The sequence below is a fragment of the Lagopus muta genome, chromosome 6, assembly GCF_023343835.1.
Source record: "Lagopus muta isolate bLagMut1 chromosome 6, bLagMut1 primary, whole genome shotgun sequence".
NCBI lineage: Eukaryota > Metazoa > Chordata > Aves > Galliformes > Phasianidae > Lagopus > Lagopus muta.
The window spans coordinates 46,449,151-46,458,554 of NC_064438.1; the positions used below are offsets into that span (position 1 = coordinate 46,449,151).

The 9,404-nt window shown below is 38.4% G+C and overlaps 1 long non-coding RNA gene across 1 annotated transcript; it reads left to right on the top strand.

Moving 5' to 3' along the window:
- The first annotated feature begins 3,737 nt into the window (after nt 1–3,737).
- LOC125695038 (uncharacterized) lies at nt 3,738–6,891 on the top strand. The gene is made up of 4 exons (XR_007377782.1): nt 3,738–3,818; nt 3,956–4,017; nt 5,618–5,701; nt 6,290–6,891. It is a non-coding gene; the product is annotated as an uncharacterized LOC125695038 (long non-coding RNA).
- The last annotated feature ends 2,513 nt before the right edge of the window (nt 6,892–9,404 follow it).

Sequence of the window (9,404 nt, forward strand, 5' to 3'; positions counted from 1 at the left end):
AATTCTTTGATTGAGTCAACTAGGTCAGTGCAAGTCATACGGACCATCACCCACATGTAGGCAAGCGTGCTGAGTCAGTGGCAGAAGGTTGCACCTCCCCACACGACTCCATTGTTATTTTAATTTTCTCGTTCCACAAGTGCTCTCCCACCATTTCCCTCCCACTGCAAGAAGATTTGCTACAAAATGAGCACAACTAACAGCGCCCAGGGCTGCTATACAAAGGAAAAGAAAAGCTGGGGGAAATTGCTACAACCTCTCATGTCTGCAGCAACTTTATTATGCCACTTGACGCAGCTTGAACGAAAACTAGAGATTTCACAAAAGGCAACATTTAAAAATAACTCCCCCTTTTCTTTTTTTCCAATTAAATCCAAGTGTTTTAAAAATCTCAACACTGACAAGGTTTGTTTGTTTTTCTTTTCCTCCTTGCCTTAGCATTTTGAAGGGAACACTGAAAAATGTGCTTTCATCTCAGTCAGAGACATTTCTCTGCTCCTTTTCTTTTCTTTTCTTTTTTTTTTTCTTTTTAGAAATATAGAATCATAGAATGGTTTAAGTTGGAATGTACCTTTAAAGACCATCTGGTTCAAACCACCCTGCAGTGCCTGGAGACACCACCCACCAGATCAGGCTGCCCAGGGTCCCATCCATCCTCTCCTTGAACGCCTCCAGGGATGGGGCACCCATGGCTTCTCTGGCTGGCTTGTGCCATTGCCTCACTGCCCTCTGAGTGAAGCATTTCTTCCTAATTTATATCTAGTTTATAAACATTACTCCTATCCCTATCACTGCAGACCCAAGTAGAGGTCTGTAGTAGAGAGTGTCTCCATTGTGGTTGATTGCAGAATATGAATATGAATATGAAGGATGAACTTCCTGACCTCCGTCATTTAAAAATTTGAATTCAACATTAGCATGGAATTTCCATGCTCACTACTGTTGTTTGTTTTTTATTTTCTTCCTTTGTTTCTTTTTTTTTTTTTTTAGGTTTATTTGTGATTTATTCGTGGGTTATCTTTGCTTTAACAAAGCTTTTTTTTTTTTTTTTTTTTTTTTTGTCTGACAATGTAAGATCATTATCACCCCCTGTACACACTGTGTAAATTATCTGATGGGTCTATGGGTGTATGTCATTCAGAATATTCAAAAAAAAAAAAATTTTGTATGGCATGCTGCAGTCTTGAGTGAGAATACATTTGTCATCTCTTTTTGCAGTAGAACACATTGAGAATATTTTTTTTCATGCAGTACATTATTCCCCTTAAGTAAGAGACCCAGGCGGAGTTGTTAGTTTATACAAAGCTGTTCTATAGTGATGACCTTTTCTGACCCTCCGTGAAAGTTAAGCATTCACTAACAACCAATGGAGATGATATCTAAAAATAAGCATCTGCATACAAAGAATTTTAACCCTGGGTACACATTTGGGTAAAAAAGGGACATTTTCAAAGGACACTTGATGACAGCCTAAGAGGAATCCACTACAGATGAAAATGACAGATATGTGTTGTTGTGATGCTCCGTGCATTTTTTACAATAAATGGGTTATTCATCACAAATGACGATGAGGTCATTAGGTTTATTTGAGAAGGTGGGAAATTCAGCACCAAAGAGACTTGATTTGTTTTTCCCACCTCTGTTGTCAGCTTCAAGGGTGAACTGGGGCACGTCCACTTGCCTTCTGGTGCCTCTTTTTCTCTGTCTATAAAGCTGTGAGATGGATACTGATCTCCATTGTAAAGCATTCAGAGACGTGAAGAAATGTGCTGTCTGTCTGGGAGCCAGATATTACTATTGCTAATTTTGAAAAGATCAAAACTTGTGTATGCAAAAGTGCTGCCTCAATTTATTTGTAGGATTACCATCATCTTGTGCACTAATTTGGTCACTGGGAAAGGCTTAACGCATCATTTTGAACTGTTTGGTTTCCTGGAAAAACCATGGTTTCCTCTCATAGAACTTCATGTTTGTGAAAAATTCAAACTAACGTCACTATGTTAAGTTCCTTGCTGCTTCTGATATAACATTAACTTAGCAATAGCAGTAATATTACAGTACTTTATTTTATGTTATGATTTGTTATTTTTTATTATTTTTTTTTAATTGAGGCAGACACTACATAATACATTTTAAAATATTTGCTTTCTATACCAAAATGCCTCTACTTTGTATTGAAACAAAAGTATGACATTAGCTTATTTGCTTGTTGAAAATGCCAACTTATTTAGTTTCAGAGCAAACAGGAGACACATTCAAAACAAAATAAAAGCAGATTTCATTACTGCACAACAAAGGCACATACTCATCTGGAAAATACAATATTTCAAATTGTACCATGTCATGGCTAAGCTTAATTATTTTTACAGTAAGCTAAAACCTATAAACCATAAAATAAATAATGTTACCATTTTAACAGTGTCGTGACAAAATACAGCATAACATAGCTTTGAAGTGTATAATTCACACTATGTGTTTCTACTACTGGCATGTCTGAAAGTAATACAAAAACAATCTAAAAATGAAATCTTACAATATTCTAATCAGAATTTTTAGAAACATAAAAATAATCAAAATACCTCATTTCAAATAAGAACAAATTAAAAACACACAAAATGGAAAATGAATGCTTCAGATAGCTTTGCAACTGATTCCATGTTACTCCTATACATGGAGAGCATGGAAAAAATAAAGCCAGAGGTCCGCTCCCAGGTAAACACTGCAGCACAGATGAGGTGGCCAGCAGCCATTGCAATTTGCTGTTCGTGTGTGTGAGCAGCAAACAGCCGGATGCTTCCTTCTCCTGAGGATCCAGAATATGAGAGGCAGTGTGAAGAAGTGCAACAGGCACATGGATAACCTGCCTGGTACATGGATGGACCTTAAAGACAGGAGCAATGAGAATGGATACAAAAGAACAATTCGGCTCTCAATTGGAATGTATCTTATCAGGATTTATTTTTACTGGGAAGAATCTCAGGTCAGGTAACTGATTTAATTTTATGACAGTGAACAGTAATGACTGCTGCTTATTAATGTAGGCTTGGCTTAATGGGGAGGCATTCAGCAGGTGCCAAGTAACTGCATGGTCAGTTGACTCTGTCAGGTCAAATTAGACTCAAATTATAGGTTTTGTAAAAAAATAAGTATTTTCTGGTGCTGAAGACAGCAGAAACCTTTTCTTTTTTTTCTTTATTTCAAAAGCAAGTAAGTATAAAAACAAGCAGATCAGAGCAGACTTTGCAGTCACAACATTGGCTTTGCAAGGATCATGGTAACTTTGGTTGACGCTGAGAAAGTCAGCAGAGTAGAGTGAATATTCTTGTGGCTTCTGGTCTGTCTCCATGGCATAAGTTCATTTCCATGCTCGCAGTTAATGAGTTATCAAAACTTTCACTGCTACCATGAATGGGTCCAGAAGGGGCTGAATATTGGACATCACACAAACAAATTATACTCCCTGATCTCTGTTGGTTTATGCCAGTTGCAAACTGAAGATAACACCGCCAAGAAACACTCTACAGCCTAAGCTCTTGTAATAGTCATTATCCAGATAGCCAAGTGTGGCACACACTCACATCGCATTGCACCACCTCTGTCCTTTCCCTTCCTTTCCAGCTGTGCTTTAATTCAGCATATCTCTGCTCACCCTGATCATTACTTGGATAGGAGAAAGTCTGAATATATCCTCAGGTGGTCACATTTATTGTCAGGCATGCTCAGATCAGTGAGGAGGCTATTTAAGAGTTTAGGTGAGGGAAAAGCTTAGCTTTCCACATGAGTTGTTGGTGGTGGTTGAAGAGCAGCCTAGCTATTCTGTAAGTGTTCAACATTCATAATGAAGGCAGTGTTTGAAAGGCCATTTTTTTTCCCACTAGAAACAATTAACATTTAAAAGGAATCTCCTCATGGATGAAGGGGAAAGGCTGATCCTTCTCCATTGGTTCCCATATAGGCACACCATAAGCTCACAGCTGGCAGCCATTTTACCATCAGTGTTGATGCTTCAGCAGCAAGGTACGTACTGACAGAGCACAAGAGGGCTCTGGCTTTAATAATTCAGCAATTAGAATTGAAGTAGATTAGAGCTGAGAGAGTCTCTTGTCAAGAGTATGAATGTTATCCTTGACTAGTATTGCAAAGATCTAAGCTGTTTCTGCTCATAGTAATCTAAAAAATGTGAAGCTAATGGAGTGTGTGTGTGCAAATCAGGGTAGTGCAGAATTTAAGAGGAAGAAAAAGTAAGATGAAAGGATGGAGCATGACACAGAAAAAAGAACATTTTTTTAAAAATGTACTACAATGCTCTATAAGGAAATAAGCCTTATTTCCAGTCACAGAATAGTTTTTACCCTCATTTGCCAAAGTATACTTCATCAAGTAGTAGAGGAACTTCAATTTAATCTCTTTCATTGCCAATCGAAACACTTATTAGTAAAGGTACCAACATAAGTGGCTATTTTACAGTAGCTCTAAAATCTGTGGATCAAATTTTACGCTTACCTACCCCACACAGATTGAGTCCACCTGCTGGGATAAATTCTTTGTGAAAAGATACTTGAAGGATAATAAATCCTCTTTCTTCTTCAGTGATGCATTAGGTGTAAGATGACTATAATTTCTCTTTGTAAGGATTCTTGCTCAAAGAAGAATTCCTACTTCCAGAAAGGTATAAACAAAAGTGTATGAAAAATTAGACCAAGGCAAGAAAAAAGATGTAATCATAACAACATTGTATATTTTTCTATTATTCTGATTGTTCTTGGGGGAGAGTGAGAGAGCAAAAGAGAAGCAAACATAACTGCTAGCTTCCAAAAGTTACAGGAAATTAATAACAGCATCTGTGGTTTTTTTATAATAGTGAAATTTTCCCTGCTGTTCAGAAAATAAGAAAGGAACAACATAAAGGGACAGAACATCAGTTAGTGTAAATCATCATAGCTCCATTAAAAGGATGTTTTTTTTTTCCCAGTAAGTTTAATAGGAAGAAAATGTATTTACATTGATCTAGTGCTGGACAATATTTCAAAAGTATGTGCAGCACATATTTCAATGTCATGTTTTTGCTATGATTTTTGCAGTATTAGTCACTGGGGTCTTTGAGGGGCTCAGAAATTTTTCTAGCCTGAGCAGAGGCTCCAAACAATTGGAGCTGTGTTTTGCAATCTCCAATGCCTGGACACCCGCTGAGGATAATCCAGTGGGAACTGAGATCTTCATGGGATTTTGAAAGCAATGTTTGCTAATGCCCACTTTGTCAGCAGCCCTGGTGGTGTGAAAGGACAGTGGTAAGGGTATTATCTAGGGCTTGGAAGCCAAAATGTATTTCCTGAGGCTTCACTATGCTCAGGGACTCCTGTTATTCAAGACTGAGTATAAAGCCAAATAGAATAACTTGGGTCTTGGACTACAGAAGTGAAAACTCAAGTATAGGATCAGAGAGAGATCATCAGAGGAGTGACATGGTGGGAACAAAGAGTGTCCCTGCCTCCTAGGAGCTTGACCATGGAAGATCTCTAGGCCAAGACTAAAAGTGACTAGAAATGCAGAATTTCTGCTGAATTCTCTACAATGATGGCACTCCTTTCTCTCCTTCCCTTCCCTACGCTGATCTAAGAGATGGGAGTAAAACTGATGGTGGAGAAAGGAAGAAGCGAAGGAAAACTTTGAGCATGGAAGATGAAAGCAAAGAACTTAACAGGTACTAAGACTTGGGCAGAGATCTAGGAAACTGGGATGTGGCAGAACATGGAGCTTAACAGCTGCCATGAACTGTTTACAGTGAGATAGGAAAAAAGGCAAAGACTTGAAGGAAAAGCTGGCCTGGCGAGGTCTCCAAGCTCCCTTACAATCAGAAGAGCTCTATTGGTAGAAATGACTTCTATTTAGAGAGCTAATGTCTGCAGTTGTACACTCAACACTATCCCTGCAACCCCAAGCTGGTCCTATCACATAGCTGCCTTTACACCTTGCTTTCCAGCCTCTGGGCTTCTATGAGGCTGTCTACCAGTGTGCCAGTTTTTAATTTTCACCAGCTTTTTTCAGCCATAGGGATTAATCTGGAATTAAAGATGCAAAGAAATCATTGCTGAAGCCATGATAGAAAATCATAGCTAGAAAGGCCATAAATTACAATGCCAGCCCCTCACAGCATGGCTCTACTTAATCACTGCACATGTGCTTTTGAAGCCCACAGGCTTCTGGAAGAACATTAACTGCATGAATCACACGTTTCAGCATAAACTGGTCAATACCTCCTGTTCTCTTACAGTTGCGTTTCTTTCCACAGTGGGAAAATGCTGGAAAATTCATCAGCAAACCTCAACATACCCACCTAAAAGCGTGGGGCACAATGCATTTTAGTGTTTGTTTTACTGGGGAGTGGGGTGTTTCTTTTCAAATACTATGATAAGAGAGAATGTGGCCAGTTTTAGCAGTTGGATGGGATGTTCATGCTAGGGGTGAAGCCAGCCCAGTGCTGGACTGGAATGACTGGAGATGCAGATCTGCCAGTAAGTGAGGTGGAAGACAAAGGGGCCTTTTGTGTGAATGCAAGGACCTTCAAACAGAGATGAGGCAAAGGTGAACAGTCCTCCTTTCCTTTCTGATTCTCTTGTTTTAATGGGATTGTTCTTTTCAGCTGTTTGGATGTGTCTGGATTAGTTTATGGAAGAAAGACTTCTATATGATGCTCCTTCTTTGAATGTAGAGAAGGAAAAAAAAAAAAAGGCAGATGTGCTTCTTGAAGTAACTATTCTTGTTATTATATTGGATTTAAACAAAATACATTTGGATGTAAATCTTTGCATTCTTGGGGATGTTTGTAAGCCTTAGAATTTAACTAGACTGTGTAACTTGCTGAGTCTTTCCTTGAATCCCAAAAATACTATTTTTTTGAGAGTACTGAATAAAAGTGGAAATTTTAAAATAGAAATTTTCCTAATCTAAAATCAGCATATGAGTAGCGTAAGTTGGAATTCCAACATCTATATTTGAGAAGTTGTTAGCTATCTGATTACATAAATCCAACAAGTTTTGAAGCAGAGAGAGAATAGGAGATGCTGGGCTTCACAGTCACTCCAATCTTACCAAAAACACTTCATAGGAAAATTCTTCAAACAAAATTAGGTCTTCAGTGAGCCTCTGTGCAAATCAAGGAGCGTGCCTAAGTGGTTGTAGGATCAGAGTTGCTGCTTGGAAGGTGACCTGGGATGAGTCACTTTTATCTAAAGACATTGCACTAAGTGGTTCCCTCAGTCATTCCTCTATACTCTACTTGAATTCAACAGGATCTAAATCTGTGCCTTACAGCTTCTAGTCAAGGAAATTAGTATTTCGAGCATGACTGAGAAAGATTGTCATCACAACACATTTTCTTCTCAGACTCCATCTCCAAAAGTTAACGTAAGATAATCTCCATTTATTTACAGTAATACATGAAGTGATTAAGAACCATTTATAATATTTTTAAGACCATGGACTTAATTATTTATCCAGAATAGTGCAGGTTACTGTCAGTTTACTCAGGATTGTAAAAAAGAAATTCTAGTAAGAAAGAAAAGCAGTGGAAAGAGTACAGGATCAGGAATTGTACTGAACAGAGTGAGCTGTTGCTGAGGGTGATGAGTCAAGAGTGATAACATTCCACAAGGGAAGGAAACGTTAAATGGAGAGATAAAAACTGAAAATAGTGTCACAGGGTCAGGGTTATGCAGCAAAATCAGACAGCTTCTGTATGCAATAATAGCGCACGCACACACACACACACACATATATACACACTTATATATACATTTTTTTCATGTTGGTAAACTTTCTTAAATTGTAACTCAGTTACCTAGTCCTACTTAAGTTCACTTAAATTTAAGATTGCCCAGATGAAAATTCTGCCAATACAGTGTCAGAATACAGGCCTGGCAGTTCAAATAAATCTCATTTGCTTGTACTCCCTCCCTAAGGCACAAAGTCTTGAGCTTGCCCTTAAGTATACACCTCTCTGTGCTACATATGTTAAGAGCCTAATTACTGAAGGATCTGAAGCAACCAAGTAGAGACATACACATAGTTCTAGAGGGTGGTTCGGATAGCAAGTGATTGACTACCTTCTGGAATGGTCTGTCCTCCTTCATTGTCTGCTCAGAGCCAGGAGTAGCAGCTTGAAGGACAGTGGCCTTAACATCTGCTTATCTGTTAATGTTAGAAGGCTTCGGTCAGGCTCATGGTACTCTATCCTACTCCCTGAAAACTTTTTCTCAGTATATAACCAGCCACAGTACTTATGGTTGATATACACAACACCTTGAAAAATGCTGCAAGCCTTTATAGGCTCTTTCCTGGGAGAATCTTGTTCAACCTAGAGGAAAATCTACACATTCCAACTGCAGTTCATAGTTTTACTTATGTTGAATTACTGCTGAGAAGTCACAAATTAAACAGGAGTTTAGTCATAGTGATCGGAACTGTAAAATTTGTAGTCAGGTTGTAATTCCCTATAGTTTGTGTCCTTTTCTATGCCTGGTCCTATCACCAAAATAGTATGAGCCTTACTGGGATGGTGCTGATAGGTGGTGCTGATGATGGTCCATATCAACATCAGCCACTCCTTTGTCTTAAGCTATGACTTTAAGATACGATGACTTATGTCTTTGATATAGTGACTTCATAATATGGTAACCTGTCTTAAGTTATGACTTCATTGGTACAATATTTCTTTATAGATTTAAGATTTATGCGCTGGAAGGCTTCAGAAAAGTCCTATACTAGAGTTTGGGTAGAAGTCTAATCCTGAGATATTCATGTTTGCTTACAAGTTACCTAGGATAAACTCTATAAATGATAAGTTTCTTCTGGAAACTTTCATGAATTCAAATGCCCATCACAGATGAAACCTCTGCTTGCAGAGAGCTAAGAAACAATCCTCTTGGAATGAGCAGTCAACATCTACTCTGTTAGCAGGAAAACAAGAACAAAGCATGAGGAAACTTTCACTGAATACATTGGATGAATGGTGCCCTGATTTTGTGATCAGTTGAATGGGGGAAAGAGTTTCTACTAAATTGGCAGCTTTAGGAACCACTGTAAAGATGCAAATATCTGACATTTCCCACAGTGTCTGAGAGGTGGAAGGGACAGGGACTGAATCAATTTCAGAGAGGCAGTGCCATTGCTTTTTAAGGGGCTAGTAATGAGTCAAAATCTTAGTTTCATTTCTTGAGCCTGTTGCGTTACTCTGTTCAGTAGTATCTAATCCCTTAATGATGCATCTCCTTACTCCAATCCAACAGAATTTTACTTTTAAATTTGCAGTTATTAAATGCTTGTTCTTCTCTAACCCAGTGAATAATGTGCTGCAACTTAATGCTTTTTGCTTAGAACCCAATCCTTCAGTAGCTGAGATTTATACT